The sequence below is a fragment of the Pithys albifrons genome, chromosome 16 (assembly GCF_047495875.1).
Source record: "Pithys albifrons albifrons isolate INPA30051 chromosome 16, PitAlb_v1, whole genome shotgun sequence".
NCBI classification, from domain to species: domain Eukaryota; kingdom Metazoa; phylum Chordata; class Aves; order Passeriformes; family Thamnophilidae; genus Pithys; species Pithys albifrons.
This window is the reverse complement of record NC_092473.1, coordinates 11,561,733-11,580,424: the sequence shown is the minus strand read 5'-3', so window position 1 is coordinate 11,580,424 and position 18,692 is coordinate 11,561,733.

The following is an 18,692-nucleotide window of genomic DNA, read 5'->3' as shown; positions in this document are numbered from 1 at the left end:
TTGTGTTTGAAGGTGAAAACAGTTTGTAAGGAGGGAAAGAAAACATTAATTCTATTCATCTTGAAAGTTACTTTAACTTTTCAAAATGCTATGGTAAATTTTGAAAGTTTAAAATTAGTTTCAAGATGAATAGAATTAATGAGTGAATTAGAACTGGTACAGAATTGCAATAAATAATATTCAAAACCTTTTAATAAGCTTTGCAATGATTAAAATGAATGGATTTCTTTTTCTTTTTGCTATAAAACTGGAACTCTTTTAAGTATAAATTGTGATAATGACTCGTGAATTTCTAGCGTCAGGTTTTTCCATTACATCTCAGCCTCCACAGTTGATCTAAGGCTTAAAGAATAACATTCAAGCCTCACTTTCTAATGATGAGGTGTTTGACACAGAAAGCAATCCTAATAGAGGAGGCTGCCTGCCCGGTGATTGCTGGCAAGTAGAGCTGACAGAGACAAAGAAACATTTTTCTACTGAGTCTCTTAACAAAACCTCCTCCTCGGACCTGGGACTGTGAGTGATGAACAGGAATCCTGTTGTGAGAAGCACTTGGCAGATCAGACCTGTGTTTGTAATTCTGCCAGCATTTGTTATTAGGTCTTGCTTTTAACACAACACACACCAAAAAAAAAAAAAAAAGTGGGATTTTTAGTAATGCTGAGTGATGGAACACTAATACAATTAGTTCAGTTATAGCAGTCTATGATACTGCAGATTTGGTTCAACAGAGGAAAATCCTCCTTTGAAACCAGGTTTGGAAAATTTAAAACTTCCTTGCCCACAGCTCCTGCCAAGCCTTTTAACCTCACAGACTTTCTGAGTTTTTCTGGGATACATTTCCATCACTGCCAACATGGCTGCTGCTGTCCTGTGAGCGATTCTTCAAAAGTCTTACATCAAGTTATGCCCAGACAATTTCCTGTAAATTTATTATTCTCAATGTTGAGGAAAAATTTGTCTTGACATCAATCAAAAAGCTCTGTAGCACAAATATCTTTTCCTGTTTGTTCAGCTATTCTCCCCTGTGTGCCTTGGGAACAAATTTGCTCACAGACATTCCCACTAGGACAGCTGCTGCTCTTCATCTGCAAACACACCCCCAATGGCTGGTTGGGGACAGACTCCAAGACTGTATCACTGTTCCCTCTCCTGTCCTCCTTGATGCCCTTTGTTCCTGCTTCTCCATGGAGCTCTGTAACCCTCAATCACTTCAGTAATGCAGTACTGCACATCACGAGCTGGATTTTTTTCTCTGCTGTTGCCCCTCTGGTCAGTTCTGCCAGTTTTACATTCCAGCTGGGAAACAGATGCCCCAGGCTGGACACTGCTTGGGCTGACCCATGCTAACCTCCCGAGATCATTGCTTTTCCCATGGGAGGAAGGTCAGGACTGGAGCCCAGTATCTCCAAACTGATTCCTCAGTTTCCAGCAGGAGTATTTGACCTGCTAATAGCCTCCCTCACCATCCTCCAAATCAGCAGCTTTCCCCTGGGGGTCACTGCTGCCCAGGGAACACAGCATGGACCCTCTCCCACCCCTCCTGTCTCTGGGCTGTCTTTGCTCAACATGTCTGGCAGTGACCACATCTCCTGGGCATCCACCACACTCTAATGAGCTTCTCTGTGATGCTGAAATTCATTTTTGAGATCCACCACATCTCCATGGCTGGTTTTTCCTGCTCTCTCCAGCAAGGTGTCACATGGTCCTCCCCAAATCACTCACTTTCCACTTAATCAATCATTCTTCCATTCTAGCAAAATATGATCCTCTCATTTGGCTTTTAGCTCTGTTTCCAGCCCCTCCTCCAGCAAATTTGAGGGTTCAGCCTGAACTGTGCTTTCTTTATTTCTTAGTTTTGCATGAGAGCCCATAATCCACTCAGAAGCAGTTTGTAATAACAGTGCATAGGAAATCCCAAAATAAATTGTGTTAACTTCCTGGGTGCTCACTGTGCTGGAAGCCTGGCAGGGGGAAGGACAGAGCCATTTTCCAGGTGTATTTATTTCACTAGCCTGGACAGCTCATAATCACAGACAAACTGTTTGTCCTTGACTCCTGTCTCAGGAAAGGAAGACTGAACTTCCCACAACACGATCCATATCACATCAGATTTGATGTATTTCATAACAGCCTTTTATTCTCCTGTCTTTGTTCATTTATTTATCAATCTGACACTTTGCTAGATATGTTGCTGTCTTTCTTTTTATTCACCTGTCATTATCTCCTGCTCACATGTTATAATACTCACCTTTTTAATGTATATTAAAAATAAAAAGCTCTTGGTCTGTGCCTTTTCACTGTGGATTTTCTGTGTTGCACTTAAATAGCAATAGAATGGATGGTTTGCAAATCCTTTCTGACTTTTAGTGATATGAATCGTCGCTATCCAGAGCTTCCAGCCTGCCTGGAAGCACCAAAAGGCCTCGCTGCCACACTCGTCTGCACAGCTGGAGTCACACACGTGACACTCTCCAGGCTTTTGGGACCAGGTCTGTTGAGAGGGAACTCAGGAGCAGAGCAGGAGAGCATCATAAACACACAGGCACCATAAATAAACATTGACCAGCTTTCCGTGATCTAATCCACTGTGTTAACCTGTGATAAATCCCACAGGAGGGAGTCCGAGGAGTTTTCCCTCCCACAGGGGGCAGGGGTTTGGAGGCGCTGCCGTGCCCAGTGTGGCTCGCTGGGTCTCAGGTGCAGAGCTTAGCTTATTCCTTTAGAAGGAAAGTTGGCTTAAAACTTATAGCCAAATAAAATCATCCTCTGCTTTTCCCTGAGCATTTCACAAAAGCAGTTCCATTACTCCATCCTGAAACTTTACTACCATCACAGAAACAACTAAAAATATTTAACTTGTTCGTTAAAATATTTAACATGGTTTTGACAGTTCACCAGCTGTTTAAAAGTAGCTGAAAAGGATGGCAGAGGCTGTTGCTGAGTTTAATAAATATGTGTGTGTGTAATGTTTGTTATCTGAGAAGTACATTTAGATGTCTGCTTAGGTTAGTATCACATATGCTGGAACACATGTTCCTATTCTGGTACACATCTATAATTGTGCCCATTTATCTTATTGTAGTTTAAAGTACCAACAGGATAAATAAAGGCACTGTCTATTTTACTTTGAGAAAGAGAGAGACCAGGCTATTTAAGTCAGTGAGAAAATATAAAACGCTGTAGATAAAAACTTTCAGGGGTGGGGAAAATTACTTTTTAAAATAGCCCAATCAAGGACATCGTTGCTGTGGAAAGATTTTAGTTAGAAAGAAGCAATTCAAAAGCTTCTAGCAAATGGATGTAGGCAGAGAACAGTGACAGAGGCAGGGAGGCATTTTGCCTGTGTCCTTTTTTACAGTAATTTCTAGGCATTAATTTTCCATGTCTACTAAAACAAAATGCTCCTGTAGATTTACTGCCCCATGGCAGGATCCAAGCATAAGCAAAGGATGCCAGTGCTACAGGTGAGGGTGAGGAAGGGGTGGAGGAAGCATAGGGAGAGCTAAGCCTGTAGTGTGGCATTACCATGCTCAACGAACCCAGCAGGATAAATCTCTCAAGCCAGAGCACGACTGACATCCATACACCAATGCCAGCTGAGTATCCCCTGGGATGCCTCATCTGCACCCCAGATCAGGGCTGGGGACCCATCTACATGTATCCTCAGCCAGGATCAGGAAAAAAAGCTACCCCAATTTTGCCTTTCTCCACATTTGTGTGGTCTTTGTCAAACAGGAGGCATGAAGATTTGCTGGACAGCACTAAAATGCTTACCAAGCCCATAAGCATCCTGAAGACAAACAGAACCAGGGTGCAGGCTTAGATCTTTCAAAGCAAATATCCTTCAAGATATGCCTACCCCAGATTGAACTCTCACACCTGGTTGCTCTAGTCACTAATGTGTTAAACCAGATGTGGAAGGAAAAAACCAACTTATACTAAAGCCAGAAACAACTGTCCCAAACCTTGACACCAGCCACGACATGCAGAGCAAGGAAATAAAACAGCTCAGGAATCCAGCACTTTGTGACTTGGATTTGTGAAAGCAGTGATAAATTAAAAAGGATTTAGGAGAACTCTAATTGCAGGAATCAGTCTTGAGAGACAGAGCGAGACTCACAGACTTCTTTGATGTTCAATTCATAAAAGTCCTCAAATTACACAGAGAAAATCACTTTGCAGCTTGGAACAAACTGACGGTCCAGAAATACACTGAAAACCAGTCACTGGGCTTCAGTGAGCAGCAAAGACAAACTGCCAGTGGCAAAATGAACATTAAAACCAAGATCACCAGACACCCACAAAATGTATTTTGAAGAAGAAGCCAAAGAGCTTGACCGTATTTGTGACTGGACACGACTGCTCACAAGCCAACCTGATGGCACTAAATTTTCAGGAGGTAATTTTTCATGCTTCTTGTTCTTGCAGTTAAGGCTGATAAAAGGTGTCTTGGTGGGACAACTGACGCTACTGAGATCTCCCAGTTCTGGTGTAAACTATTTGAAATTAAACAAAAATTCCAGTGAAGGGGGTTAATGTGCTGAGTTTTCAATCTGAGGTGTATTTAAACATCTCACCTAACCACATCTTAGGAGAGTAAAAGTGATGAAATGGGCAATGAGCATCCAGTAGCTGAATCTGCTAAAGATTTGAAAGGTCCCCGTAAGTTTTTCTGACCTAAAAAGATCAAAAATAGTTCCAGTGTGACATTAAGGTTATTTTCACCACACATAGAGCCAGTATCAGTCAAGGCAAGAGCAATTCTGAGCACAATATGTGCTCAAAGAACATCAAAGCTATTTTACATGGAATAAAACATGATCCTTTGGGAGCTTCTTGCAGCCTGACATGCACCAAACACAGATGACAATTCAAATAACACTGGGAAAAGTCATCTCAAACTGGGTTTTGAATTCCTGGGTGTAGCGAGAGCTGAAAGCCTGAGAAATGTTTCTAAATCACCCATGTGTTATGGATCATCACAAATGTACCAGCATTGCTGGAAGTCTTGCAAATGACAGAGCCTCAAATGAGGACTCTATCCTGCAAAACAGAGAGTGGTGCCAAGCCCACAGCTATTCAGATGCCTTGCCAGAACAAACCACCTTGTGAGAGCAAGCCCTTGGCTGCCAAGAGAAGAGCAGTTCCTGGAGATGCAGGGATGGGGAAGAGGCAGCCACACTGAAAGACCTGCTGGAGACTCACCTTCTTCCAAAAGGAAAAGGCGATGCTAAAAAGATAAGTAAGCTTATCAAGCATATTGATTTTAGGAGACAGAGAAAAGTTTCCAGTGCCTTCAGCTGTCTCCAAGGCTTTGGGGTGACACAGCCAAGCCAGGGTTTGGTCTGTGGGTCCACAGGTGCCTGCGGGGATAGGACCCGCTGCACAAGCAGCCTGTGGGGAGTAGAGGGGAAGGAGGAGGGAGCAGGGAGGCGCAAAGGAGAAGGAAATTGTGCCATGTCCTTCTCTTATGCCAAAAAATGAAAAGAAACTATAAACCCCCTGTTTTCAGAATATAAAAAGGTTGTGAAAATAGGACTCCAAGGGCTCTGCAAATGATTATGCTAATTAGATCCAGGGCTATTCAATAGCTCTGAAGTGATGCTCAGGAATTTTGAACTACAGTTTTTAGTGTGATTACAGATCATATTAAAATTCTATTAGTCTTCACTTAAGTTGCGAATAACTAGGATGGACTAATAGGTCCATACTTTCTTGACCCCAAATACTTTTAATGTAGCAAATATTTTATGGTGAAAATATCCCCTCTTTCTTAAATTAAAAGAAGCTTTATTTATGTAACTGCACAGAGTGAAACTACAAGCTGTGAAATATTCAAAGATTACTGATTTTTCCACATGGGCCCAAGTTTTGAGTGTTGTTGTAAAACAGATTTTTAATTGTTTTAGCCTTGATACATAGTATAATTGAGACACTCAGAAGAGAAAACTTGGTAGCAAAATCTCTTTTTGTTTCTGCCTTGCAAATGATAAATTGTTAATGAGCACCTGTTACAATGTTAATGAAAGTGAGATCTGTATGTAAATAAAGAAAATTTAATAACTTAACAAGGTGGATTAAAATTCCCAACCTGCTCCTTGCTAATCTAATGCCAAACACCAAATAGTTGCTATCTAAGCAGGAAACTAGTTAATGTATTCACCTCCGTGTACTTTTCAAACTATAATTAATATTTTAAAAATTTATAAAACCGAAATCATAGGTTTGATTGTAACAAACAAAATATCTGCCTTTAATCTACTACAAAAGGTTGGCGCAAATCCCCTTAAACGATACTAAAATGTAAACCACGAGGCAGCACTGAGGAATTGATTATGTTTAACTTCTTTTGCATTTGTCCTAATCACATTTTTTATAATTGTATTTAAAATGACTCCAAAACAGTTGATTGGTAATTCTGTAGCACAGAAGAAATATGGAATGAGAACATTGTTTCCTTGGAAGAAAAAAAAGTCTTGTTATAAATAACTTTCAAGGTATGTCCTCTGGACATTGGGTGAATATTAACACTTGACAAATGGACATTTGTTAGTTTAAACTAAAGTGAAAGTTATTGAAAGGGAAGAAGCAGGGCTTCTACTTCTCAGAGAACAAACTCACTTTCATGTGGTCTCTCTCATCTCCAAACCCCATACATAGTTTTACAGTCATGCCCTTTGCTCTCTTCCCTCTTAATTCACACCCTACCAAGCCCTATGGGTGTCCTGAACATACCCAGTGATTTCTGGGACAGCTCTGGTGGGCTGGGACTGCCGATGGAACCCCACAGCCCATGTTAAACCCAGCCCTGCAAACATGGCTTCATCAGGAGACCTGCATTGGCAAGGACTTCTGGAAGTTCTTGACCCAAGCTCCTGCCCCAAGCAAAGTTAGCTTCAAACCTAGACCAGGTTTCTCAAAATCTCAAGGATGGAGACTCCACAGCCACTCTGGGATGTTGTTTCCGGGCTGCACCACTCTCATGAGAAAAGGCTGGGGGTTTATTCCTTAAAACCAGATGGAATTTCCCATTGCAACTCAACTCCAGCCCTCCTCTTGAGCCCCTCAATAGCAGTACGCAGCTACAGCAGGGACATGGAGGGAGGGAAGGTGCATATTCCCCCTTCCAGTCTGTCTCCCCATGTGCCACTGTGGTCACACACCCAGTTTGTCCACATAGCAAATTGACATTTGAGTCCTTCCTGACAGTAGTACACTTTCCTCCTCAACTCCACTGCTTTTCTCCCTGTTTTAGAAAAGTGACCTGAAACACAGAGAACAAGGGACTTCACCAAGCCCCCAGTATAAGTCCACAATCAACCCATGATAAAAAAGCTGAACGAACATGTAGGAGTGACATCTCTGCATCTGTCTGGGTGCTCATCCACCTGACTTTCTCTTTCAGTTACTCTGAATTTAGAAATCTAGGCACAAACATGGGTGCTGGCAGTCCATGATCACTTCTGATGGGCCTGGTCAGCATCATCTTATGTCAAAGCAAACACTGCCCTTGTCCATGGGGAAGTGAGCCCTAAAGGAGACATCACAAATAACTATTTCTAAAAAAAAATTTTGGAGAATATACATGCCTACTCTGTCCTTTAATTGGGAAGCACTTCACGGGTCTGCACTTAATCAAGATAGATACCTCATTAGGACATCTCCCAGGGAACTAGTTTAGCCTAACAACAGCAAATCGCAATACTGCTGCTTAATTGGGACAATTTTTGTGAAGTCTCCTTTTAATGGAGACATATTGGGCCAGTGCCAGGAGTTAAGTGGTGTTAAATGAAATAGGTGCAAAACTCCAACTTCCTGTCTCTTTATATAAAGATTGTCAGTTAAAAATGTAAATAAATAAAGGCTAAATATTTAGGAGTAGGGACATACAATTTCAGGAGTGATCCTCTGGTTATGCTTGGACAGCATTTAGCAAATCTGGGTCCAGACCTCTGATTGAACATCCTGGTTTTACCTACAAAAAGTCAAGGCAAATCATCACTCCCTATTTAGCCTTTCTGTAAAGGCATTTATATGACCACAAGAGCAGGTCTGTATGGGAGTCAATGCCTTAACCCTGAAGCCCTGGATGCAAAAGTCAAGGTCCCCAGTGGTGCAGCCCAGACATACAATCATGGACGTTTCTGTGTTTCTACCATCCAAGGATCTTTGTGCCCTGACAGAGTCAGAAATAAAACACTTCCACCTAACGGATACAAAGGACCAATGAAAAGATATATTCATGCCCATGTTGGGAAACTTTCCCCCACTTCCATGTAGTCAAGTGTGTCCCACTGACATGATGTTGCACAATTTGTGGTGAGCAGTGCAGCACCAAGTGCGCCCCACTACAGTGGGTATGGTAGGAAGGCTGGTCAGGTGGATGAGGCCCTTGCTGGAGGCTCAACATGCCTGGTTTTGCCAAGTACCATGACAGCGTTCAATGTCTCAGCTAACTTGCCATGGGTCCTTCCTGGGACATGCTCCCACAAGAGTCAGGGTTCTTCTGCTCTCAGGTTCCCTCCCAGGACACAGAGAGCTGCAGGCTTACTCTCTTTACCATTTTTCTTCAGAAAAGCAGATGCTGGGCCAGCATTGTGTTGTTCAGTACAGGGTTAGCTTCTGGGCAAGGCTGCTGACAAATAAAGTAATCACACTAATGACAGACACTTTCCCAAAATCACTTTGGGCAGTAGCAGCCACCAGCATGCTGGGAACAGACACCCAGAGCATCTTCCAGAACATAAAACCAAGCTCCCTTCAAAATACCTCTCCCATGATATCTTAGATCCCCTTAGATATTTCTGTGTTAACAGTAACTGATGAACCAGCCTGTGAAGCATCAAAGCAGATTTTTCCTCCCTTCATCATTAAGAGAAGCTGTTTTACAAGTATCTAAGCAATTTGAAGGATATAAAAGGTGTGCAAAAATTGTCTGTTCAAGGCATTGACTCAGTAACCTGTAAAAGATATTAGTTAAATACATTTCCTCAGGACTCCTACAGTCTTTGACTGAAAGTGTTTTGTACATAAACAAACAACAACGCTCCTTCCATCCATTAAAACCCACCAGGCACTTTAATACATCACAGCGTAACCATTTAGCTCAGTCATTTTTCATTGTTTGACCTCACTTTTAATTAGAGACTAAATTATTAATGCCATTTGATAGGAGACAAACTACTTGGAAGTGCTGCTGTTCTCTAGGCCAGCACTCAGGAACTACACACTCAGATTTTGTACATTTCAAATAAAACACAAGTGGCCAGAAGAAAAACAATTTACATTTACAGCTCCTACAAACCCAGCATCCATCAAGAGTTTGGTGCTTAAAAAAAACCCTCATGCAGCGTTATCAGTAGACTTCTAAAAATCAGCAAGAAAATATAAAATTCCCCCAGAGAGAAACTCCCTGGAGATTTTCCAAGAAGTTCACAAGCTCTGGAAAAGTAGTTGCTGGATTCTGTAATCACAACACCCAGGATCATTTAAAGATGTTAGCAGAGCATTTTTCCCAGCACAGCTTTGATGTAGTGGTTCCTAAGTAGGGAAGATGAGCCCACAGAAATAGGAAAGCTGAAGGTGATTTAGAGCCAGAGAGTGAGAGGGCACGGCTGCAGTGGAGACCCAGTGTCTGAGCCAGCTTAGCTGACACCAACAGGCACCAAATTGTTCCCAAGTGGGCAAGGTCAGGGTGCAATGTGCCCATCACCAGGGCATTTGATCCCTTGTAAGCACTGACCTGAGTTCCTCACTCCTGGTGCTTTCTCTCTGAGGGCACAGAGCTCTGTAAAACAGCAGCTTTCTCTAATGCCAGGGCAAACACAGCATCTTTCTCACTGAGAGGAAAACCTGTCATGAGGTCTTCCAGAAAAAAAGATTGGGCTCACAGTCATTGTCACGAAGGAGATGACAAATCTAGGATCCCTGGGACAGCTTTGGGGAATGGATTTCATCTCCCTTCCTGACAAAAAAGCAGAGGCCAAACCCTTTCCCTCCAGTTAAAGCCAAGCCTGGGTGACCCTCTATAAAGCACTTGGCACTGCTGGATTGGATAAAAATTATCAGTCCTCACCTGCAGGTGCCTGTCGAACTCACCCCACGGGTGTGTTCAGCCATCTTCTCCTTTATTTGGTTTTTTATACATTTTTCCAGGACTGAATCATCTTCAACACACAGTGGAAGCCAATGTACCAGGGCTGGTCTCCTCACAGAACAGCTGCTCAGCCCCACATCGGTGGGAGCCCCAGGGGCATCTACCCTGTCAGGGGCAGTTAGAAGCCAACAGCACAGAGCCACCTGGAGCTGGCAAGGGGGTCATGCCACAATAAGGTGCTAGAAAAACCATACAAAAACCTCTCAAAAAGCAACTCTGGAAGCTAGATAAGGAACGGGGGACACATTGAGGGAACGATTTCTCCAGCAACATTCATTGTCAGCAAGATCTCTTGCTGTGTTAGACAACTGTTTAGCTGTTTCCCACATGTGTGTGGTATTATCAAACAAGAATGTAAGTTTGCTGTACTGCTGCTAAGAGGCAAAGCCATCAGCCCTCCCCACACCCAGCTCCCTTTTTCACCCTCAAATGCTCTGACTCAGACCCAAAGCTCTCCTGGCTCTCCTCTGTTGCAGGTGGGTGGTGGGAGCCCTGTACCCCTCATATAACAAGGGAGGGAGACACTCCTCAGCTATTACAGCATTCACTGTCTATACTGAAGGCACAAGGCAAGTGACGATAATGTTTCTACTTATTTGATGAAGCAGAAAACATTATCTTCATGTTGTTCCTCAAAAACAGAACAAAGAAACAGTTTTTCAGCTGGACTGATTTTCTGCAAAGGATGATACCTGCCAAGCCCAATTATTTGGACTTAGCTTTTCTCCAGCACAGATTTGAAGAGTCTTGTGTCCTGTCTTTCCACTTAAGCCATAAGGTTTCAAGTTCTTTGCCATCCAAACTCGGGCTACAAGAATTCACTTAGTTAGATTTTAGCCTGCATGACTATTGCTGTCAAGTCTGAAAGTGGTTTTATTTCTTACACATGTATTCTTTCTGTTTTAGTAAGTCTCAAGCAGTTCTTTTCACTTACTCCTAAGACACAGAAAAATTGCTGTTTCTTCTCCCCCCTACCCTAAAAATGACATAATCTCCCCTGCATGCTTTCAGTGTAAAATAAGCAAGTGCATATGAGGACTAATGGCCCTAAAGGAGCTGGCTAGATCTACTCACTCAATAATCCATGCTTTCAAAAGGCCTGATTTCACAGTTACAGAGACACCCCTGAGCAGTTTTGCTGTGAGAGCGAGCACTCCTAGCATCTTCTCTTCTCTCGATATGCTTCAGCAGCTCCCTCTAATGTCAGTGGAGACCCCCATGTACAGCTCCAAGAAAATTAGACAGCATCAGACCACATCCTGCCCTGAAATGCACATCCACAGCTTGCAGTGGAGGTAATGAGACCATCACAGCATCCCAAGGGATGGAAGATGGTTGGGAGGATGAAGATGCTCCTGGGACCCAGCACGTCCATCTCACCCTGAGCTCTCCCTGCAGACAGGGCAAAGCATCCATGCAAGATACTGTTGCATGAGAGGGACCTGAGGTGTGGAAGCCACTTCCTCCTCACTGACACTGGTCCTAATGCCAGGAGAGAGAACTCCAGGACAGAGGCTCGTAACGAAAAGCATCCAGAGTCCTTGAACGAACACCCATTCACATTCATTTCTAATCTGCTGATGCCCTACGTCCAGTAGTCAGTATTTTAAATTGTTATTAAATGTCTTTGGGGGGATTATAATTTGTATGCCTGATTATACAATGGATATACCTATCTATCTCGTGGTATCACAAATAGCCATACCATAATGATGATTGAAATATATAATCCCCCCAAAGATGGTCAGAACAATTTAAACTTCCCTCTGCTTAATTAAGACAGTGAGGGGATTAGGTACATGATTTAAATGGAGGGTAAGGTTTGGTTTATGTTTTTAAAACCCCGTGGAGTCACAGGGAACTGGCAAGGGATAAGTTAGACTGCCTTGTCCATCCTTCTACTGTCTTGTCTCACACAGAACTGTCTTTCTGTCTGCCTGGCTGACACTGGGAGCATTTTCTCCTTCAATGAGGATAACAGAACTCTTTTCCTCCCTTTTTCAATCTTCCAACGACTTCTCAGTGTTTCCAGGAGAAAGCATCTCAGCACCCAGCCTGGTGCCATCACAGGTTACATCCTTGTGACCACAGAACACCCCTGGTTTGCATTGCTGAGATACTCAGAGCCCTACATGGCCATACCAATCTGTGTTCTGCTACCCCCAGCCCCTCTTCCTGTCACGGAGTGACAACAGCTCCATTGGCTGTGGGTGACAGTGGGGGATGAGGTTTCTTCGGGTGAGCTCCAGAGCTCTGTGCACAGAAGAGGAACATTTCAGAAGACATTTAAAAAAACAAGACAAACTCTCCCAAGTTTCCCTTCCTTCAGCAGATCTTGGACCTGTCAATATTGTGCTAAGAAGAGGTGATCTGTTTGTCTTCTTCATGCTGACAATAAATCCAATCACACCTTGGATGGGTAAATAGAATCAATTGAGTCCCTGCAGCACCGTCCCCCTCTCCCTCATCAGCCATGCTAACAGGGAAAACCAGGCGGATTTCACTCCCCCATTTACCTCCTGATTACAGAGCCATCTTTGTCATTAGGGGTAAATTAATCAAGAGAGGTGAATGTTTTCGACAAGATGCACTGTTTACTTCGAAAAAGCAGAAACAAAATTAGTGCAATACAGGGAGAACCAGACACTTGCTGGGCAGAGCGAAGGAGACAAGTCCTTTGGAAAGCAAAATCACTTACGTGTTATTGCTGACTCTGAGCACAGCCTGGGAAGAGGGATCCCTAAGCAGGGGTGCCAGGGAAAGACTCCCTGTACTACTTCCCCATGGTCCCTGCTGCCAAGACCCCCTGTCTAAGAAAACCAAGACTTTCATGCACACGTACGAGGATTGCTTTGACACCCTGATGCTCACCTCTCTCCTCTGACCACAGATGCCAGGCTGGTATGTTGCCAGTTCATTTGCACACTTTAGTCAACCCTAGGAAGGGGCCTTCACTCCAGTCCTAACCAAACCCTTTGGCCTAGGAAAAAGGCACAGAGACATTTGCAGCCATCCATAACTCTCTCAGTGGATCTGACCAGATGCAGCTGAACCATCGTCTAGTTAAGAGGAAAAGATCAACCCGGATTTAAGAGGCAGCAAGGCCTCCATAACTCTTCCTTGGAGCACAGCCTGGCTGAATTTATGTTCTGCAGCATGGCAGCAGGAAGCAGATATAACTTGCAGTCATATTGCTGCTCCTTCTGCGAGGGAGGCTCCCACCCAGCCCTTTACAGGAAAGTTTTGGGGCCACACCTGAACTCCAGACAGAGTGTCCCAGGGTGTTGTGTGCAGCTCCTAGTTTAGATCTGCAGGGCCCATAGCAGGGAAGATATTTTTTTCCTTTCTTCTTCTTTTTCTTTTTGTCTTTGAAATCTTGTCAGTATATCAACACACTTGATAAGGGCAGTGTTGTAGTTACACTTCTTTAATTAAGTGAATAATTAAAAAGAAGTTGATCATCAATTAGTTAATTAAATAATTAATCCATTTTACTTTCATACCCTTTTTTGTTAATCACTGTGGCTTCGGTAATGAGCCTCCTATGGGTTGCTAGGCAACCGCCTCCTCGTTTAAACAATCAGCAGCTGCCGCCCGTCAGCCCATGTGAAGGGATGCGCGGGGCCGGGGGCTTGTTGGGTCCCGGGTTCGAACCCCGCCTCCAGCACGTCCCCAGCCGCTGCCTCGGGAATCGGCGGGGAAAGCAAATTCCCCCTAAAGCTGCTAGAAAACCAACGTCCGTGCGCTCCGGCGGTACCCAGGCCGCAAGGGCGCCGAAAGACTGCTACCGGGTAGCAGGGTAGGGGATGTGATGCCTCTCCTCCCGACGGGGACCGTCCCCACGCCTGACGAGCGTCGGCAACACTGGAGCGGCTTCCCCGTCTGCACCCGATGTCCTCCGGGGGACACAACCACCCTTGGCCCCTCACAACTCCCCCGTGCCTCAGTTTCTCCGAGGGAGCGATGATGCCTCCACGGTCCTTTCACCGACGGTCCCCCCCCGGGAGGAGTAGCGTGGAAAGCCAGTGCTCCCCTTCCCTCTGCTCTCTTTCTCTGTTCTCTCGAGTTCTTTCTTTTTAACTCTTTTTTTTTTACTCCCTCCTCTGTTGCCAATTGTTTCTCTGCCCCGGGGCCACCCTGTAAATGAGATGTTACATCTGCACCGAGCTAAGTAAACACTTTATAAATGAATAAATAAGTGAATAAATAACGAAATAGTAATATCTGCGCCGAGCGGAGCCTGGCGCGGCGGCTCGGCCGGAGGAAGCGGGGACCTGGGCTGGGGATGGGGGGGCAGGCGAGACCCTGCGCACCCCCAGCCACAAACCGCTGCCCAGGAGGATCTGAGCAAACTTCCTGGAGTTTCCCCCCCGGCAGCGCAGTCAACGTGTTGTCCTTCCCCCGCGCACCCCAGTCCAGACCGTGTCCTTAGAGGGGCCGGGGCTCCGCAGCTCCCCCCGACCCTCCGGCCACAGCACCCGGCCCGGTCCGACCCCTGCCCGCCCGGCCGGGATGAACTTTGTAATTATAATGGATAACGAGAACAAAGGCAAGAAGCACTCATTGAGTAACTGATATCAATTATGGAAGCAGGCTTTTGAGCCTGGAATAAATGATAGGGGAATTGGCCTGAGAGGGAGTGGGAACAGACATGTTATTATTTACGCCAGATTAAGAAAAGTATCCAATTTGCTGGTCATCTCCTTCCGCTGGGAGTCGGCATCAATTTTATTATTGTTCCTCAGTTTTTAATATTCTCTAAATGAATTACTATCGAGCTAGGTAGTTAGTCAATATTTTAATGCAATTAATTAACTTCCCATCGCTTGGTTATCTCTTCTTGGGCCCCTCTTCTCCGGCCGGCCCCACTGCAGGGCAGCACTTTGGCCTAAATAAGGATTCAGGCTCGGCTTGGAGCCGGGCTCCGCGTGTCTGCGTGTGTGTGTGTTGACTCTTTGGTGTCTAGATTTTTTCCACTGTTCCATGCATTGTACGACATAACTAGAACTGAAGCAGTACATTTCTTCAAACAATGCCTCCCCGATTCCATTTGTAATGGAATTGGAGGGAGAAAATGTAATTGTGTGTTAAACATGAGGCAGCCATACATGAAGATAAGCAGGGCTGAGTGACTGGATATGGAAATCCAGCGCGGAGACTAGATACTGGAGGTCTATTTTGGAGTTAAATGGTTTATAAAAATAGGAGGCTGGGATTTATTTATTTATTTGCCCGAGTATCTATAGGGCTGAGCATGTGGAGCTGTATTTTGAGGGGGAGAAATGCGAGGGGAAAGAGTGAGGGGCTGGTGAAGGGATGGTGGGGTAGTCGCTGCTTAGGGAAGGGAATAAGGAAAGGGAGAGCAGCCGGCCCGTGGGTCGAGGCTTCCTGCCCGGGGACCCCCCCATCTGGTCTCCCCGCTTTGGCAGATATCACTTGGAGCCGACCCCTCTTGGATCAACTTCTGCCGCTCAGGTCAGGCCAAGTCTGATGGGGGTTTCCCTCACGGTTTGAGGAATCCCAAAGGAGCGCAGGGGCCGGGGGACTGAGCCGTGGAGCGCTCCGGGGGTGCTTGACGGGGACCTGGGGTGTGCGCAGAGTGGAGCCCCGTGGGCGCACACAAGGAACCCGGGGATGCGCACAGGGATCGGGACCATCTCCCCGAGCGGAATCGCAGGCGGAACCAACCGCGGGTCCTGCAGGGCGCCGAGCCCTGTTCGCGGAGCTCCCCGTCCTGTCCCGCCCTCGGCCAGGCTGGCGGGGCCGTTCCCGTGGGGGCGATGGCCGAGGCCGCCCCTTCCCAGCCGGACATCTGGGAACGTCGTTAGGGCCGCCCCGCTCAGGAAGTTTTTCACACTTCACGTCTCATTAACCGCAGGTCTCGGATTCCTTGGGAAAGGGGGACAGGCGGGAGGGCGGCGGCGGCCGCCGGCCAGGGGCGAGAGGGAATGACCCAACTACTGGGAGAGGCTCGGGGGCCCGGAGGGCCCCGCACCCTCCGGCCTCCCCCCGAGGCCGAACTCCGCCGTGCACGGAGCCCCCGGGTGGCGGCTCTGCCCGGACCGTCGAGGTTACCCCGGGGGGAATATGGGACAGGGAGGGAGCCAGACACGGCAGTGGGGACCCCTAGAATAGCTGCAGGCACCCCCTCGCACCGCCCCGACGGAGCCCAGCCCCCAGTGCGAAAGGGCCTGGGCTCCCTTTCCCCTCCCCCGCACCCCGCAGAGCCGCCCCGAGGTTCCCCGGGGCCGGGGGCCGCAGCTGAAATCACAGTCCCTTCTCTCTTCGTGGGCTCGGCAGCCCATTCTCTGTGGGATCTGGCCTTCTGGGGAGGGCGAGGACCTCCCCAGCATCTTAAATGTTTTAAAAAGGTTTGTTCTGTACTTACAGTGAGGGAAATTAAAAAGAAACAGTAAAATATTTGAAAATGAAGTGCATTATGTTTAATAAATATAAAATGAACAAAGGCTGCTATATTGCCAGCAATATCATTTCTTGCCCAGGGGCATTAATAAAGACTGAAAGGTTTGGAAAAAACAATATTTTCTATTAAAATTCTACGGTGCGTTTCAATATTAAAAGGATAGGTGATGAATTTTCAGTGTTACTCAGACGGGGTCAGCGACTAATTTCATTTCTTTCTGGTCAGCATTCTGTCGATAATTAATCAAAAGCAGAGTTTCTTAATGAAACACTTTTCATAAGGTGATAATTAGCAGGAAAGACGCGGAGTGCAGACAGTCACTGGTAGCTGTCTAATAACCAGAATGAAATCAGGGCTGGGTCCAGGGAGTTAAGCAAGAGCTCAAAAAAAAATGATAAAAATAAAAAGGAAGAAGAGGAGGAAAAGAGATGGGGGAGCCGTCTTGTGCAAAGTCCCGAGAGAGGGTTGTGTTTTTCAGCCCACTGCTGATCGCTTTTAACACCCGAGTTGGTGTAATTTCACCTCCCGAGCCCCGCGGGGCGCGGAGTGGGCGCACAGCCCCGCGTCTGGACCCACGTTGAGGGGCTCGGAGCGAAGGTATCCCCGCACACCCCTCCCTTCCCTTCACCCCGTGCATTGAGATTCAAGGGACAAATCAGTGCAGAGGACAGGGTCCCCACCCGGGCCTTTCCCCACCTCACCCCGCAAAAAAACGAGTGGAAAGAGTAAATGAAGTTAATAAAGAAAATTAGTGGCGATTAGTGGAAGCGCCGGGGTGCGGGTGAGCTGGTGCTCCGGCCAGGAAAGTGTCTGGTAACAATTAGAACGATACCCTGTGCATAAACAAAAGAAATTAGCCCCTGGGATGATATTAAACAGTATAAAATTAACTAAAAGTTGTAATAAGTGAGGGATTAAAAAGGACCTGGCATTAATTCGTGGGTCTGAAGAAAGCCCAGCAGAAAGGGGAGAGAGGTGTGTTGAACCTTTAATTAATATTTGGCCCCAACATACCTTATTCATGGTAATAATTGATGTAGTTACTCCACAAACAGAGAAGGATAATTTGTTTAGATAGATAAAAATAACCTTCAGGTGAGATTTTAAATACAAAACAAATCTATCCCTTGCATCTAGTCTGGCACTTAAACAGCAAACCTTTCAATGGGCTTTTTTCTCATATTAATATTTTTTTTAATCCGAACATGAATGACAGGTACTGCTTTCCTACGACGCCGGGTGTTTTATTATGAAATTCTCCTGAAATGCTGTAAACTTTCAGATAAAGCTGAGAGGCAGGAGGCTGTTGAGTAGATGAGATTATTGATAGTTATTGAAAGTATCCAAATAGGATTTAGAAATCGGGCTCCTGCGCCTTTAATAGAATTCCAGATAATCTTTTATCACAACAAGACACCCATAGAATTATTTAAACAGATTGGACTATTCCAGCAGCAAATTTCAATTATTCTAATGCTTTAATAAATGTGTTGTGTGTGTATTAAATTCAAGCTTCTTAATCCAAATTTTACGATTTAACTGCTCTGATTTTTCATTACAGCTACACCCACATACAGCAATTTACTTTTTTTTTTTAATCTTTGGGAAACTGATGCCTAAACGAATCGGGCCCTCAACTGAAATACAAAATAAAGTCTGGCTTAAAAGTGAGTTTCGGACTCCCCAAGCAAGAGAAATAAATAGGAGGCTCCACAAGCCCCTACGAGGAGTACGGGAGAGGAGAGCTCAGGTAGGGAATATGACGAGAAGAAGAAGGGGGAAAAAAGAAATTAAAAAAAAAAAAAAAGAAAAGGAAAGAAAGAAAAAGCAAAACCCAGGAAAATTAAGAGCAGAGGATTGAATTGATGGGATCTGGGGGCTTTGTGGCTGGAACCTTTTGTTTCAATATTTATTTCCTCGGAGGTTAATACCTTTTTTTTCCCTTTTTAAACGTAACAGCAGGTGAGAGGGAGAAGCGTGGCCTTCAAAATCTGTCAGCATCAAACCAACTAAAGGAACAGGATTATCAAACAGTGGGAGAGAAACAATATTTTAAATTATCATTAAATTATGGAGACAAGCTCTCGAAAGGAGGAGGGCACAAAACGG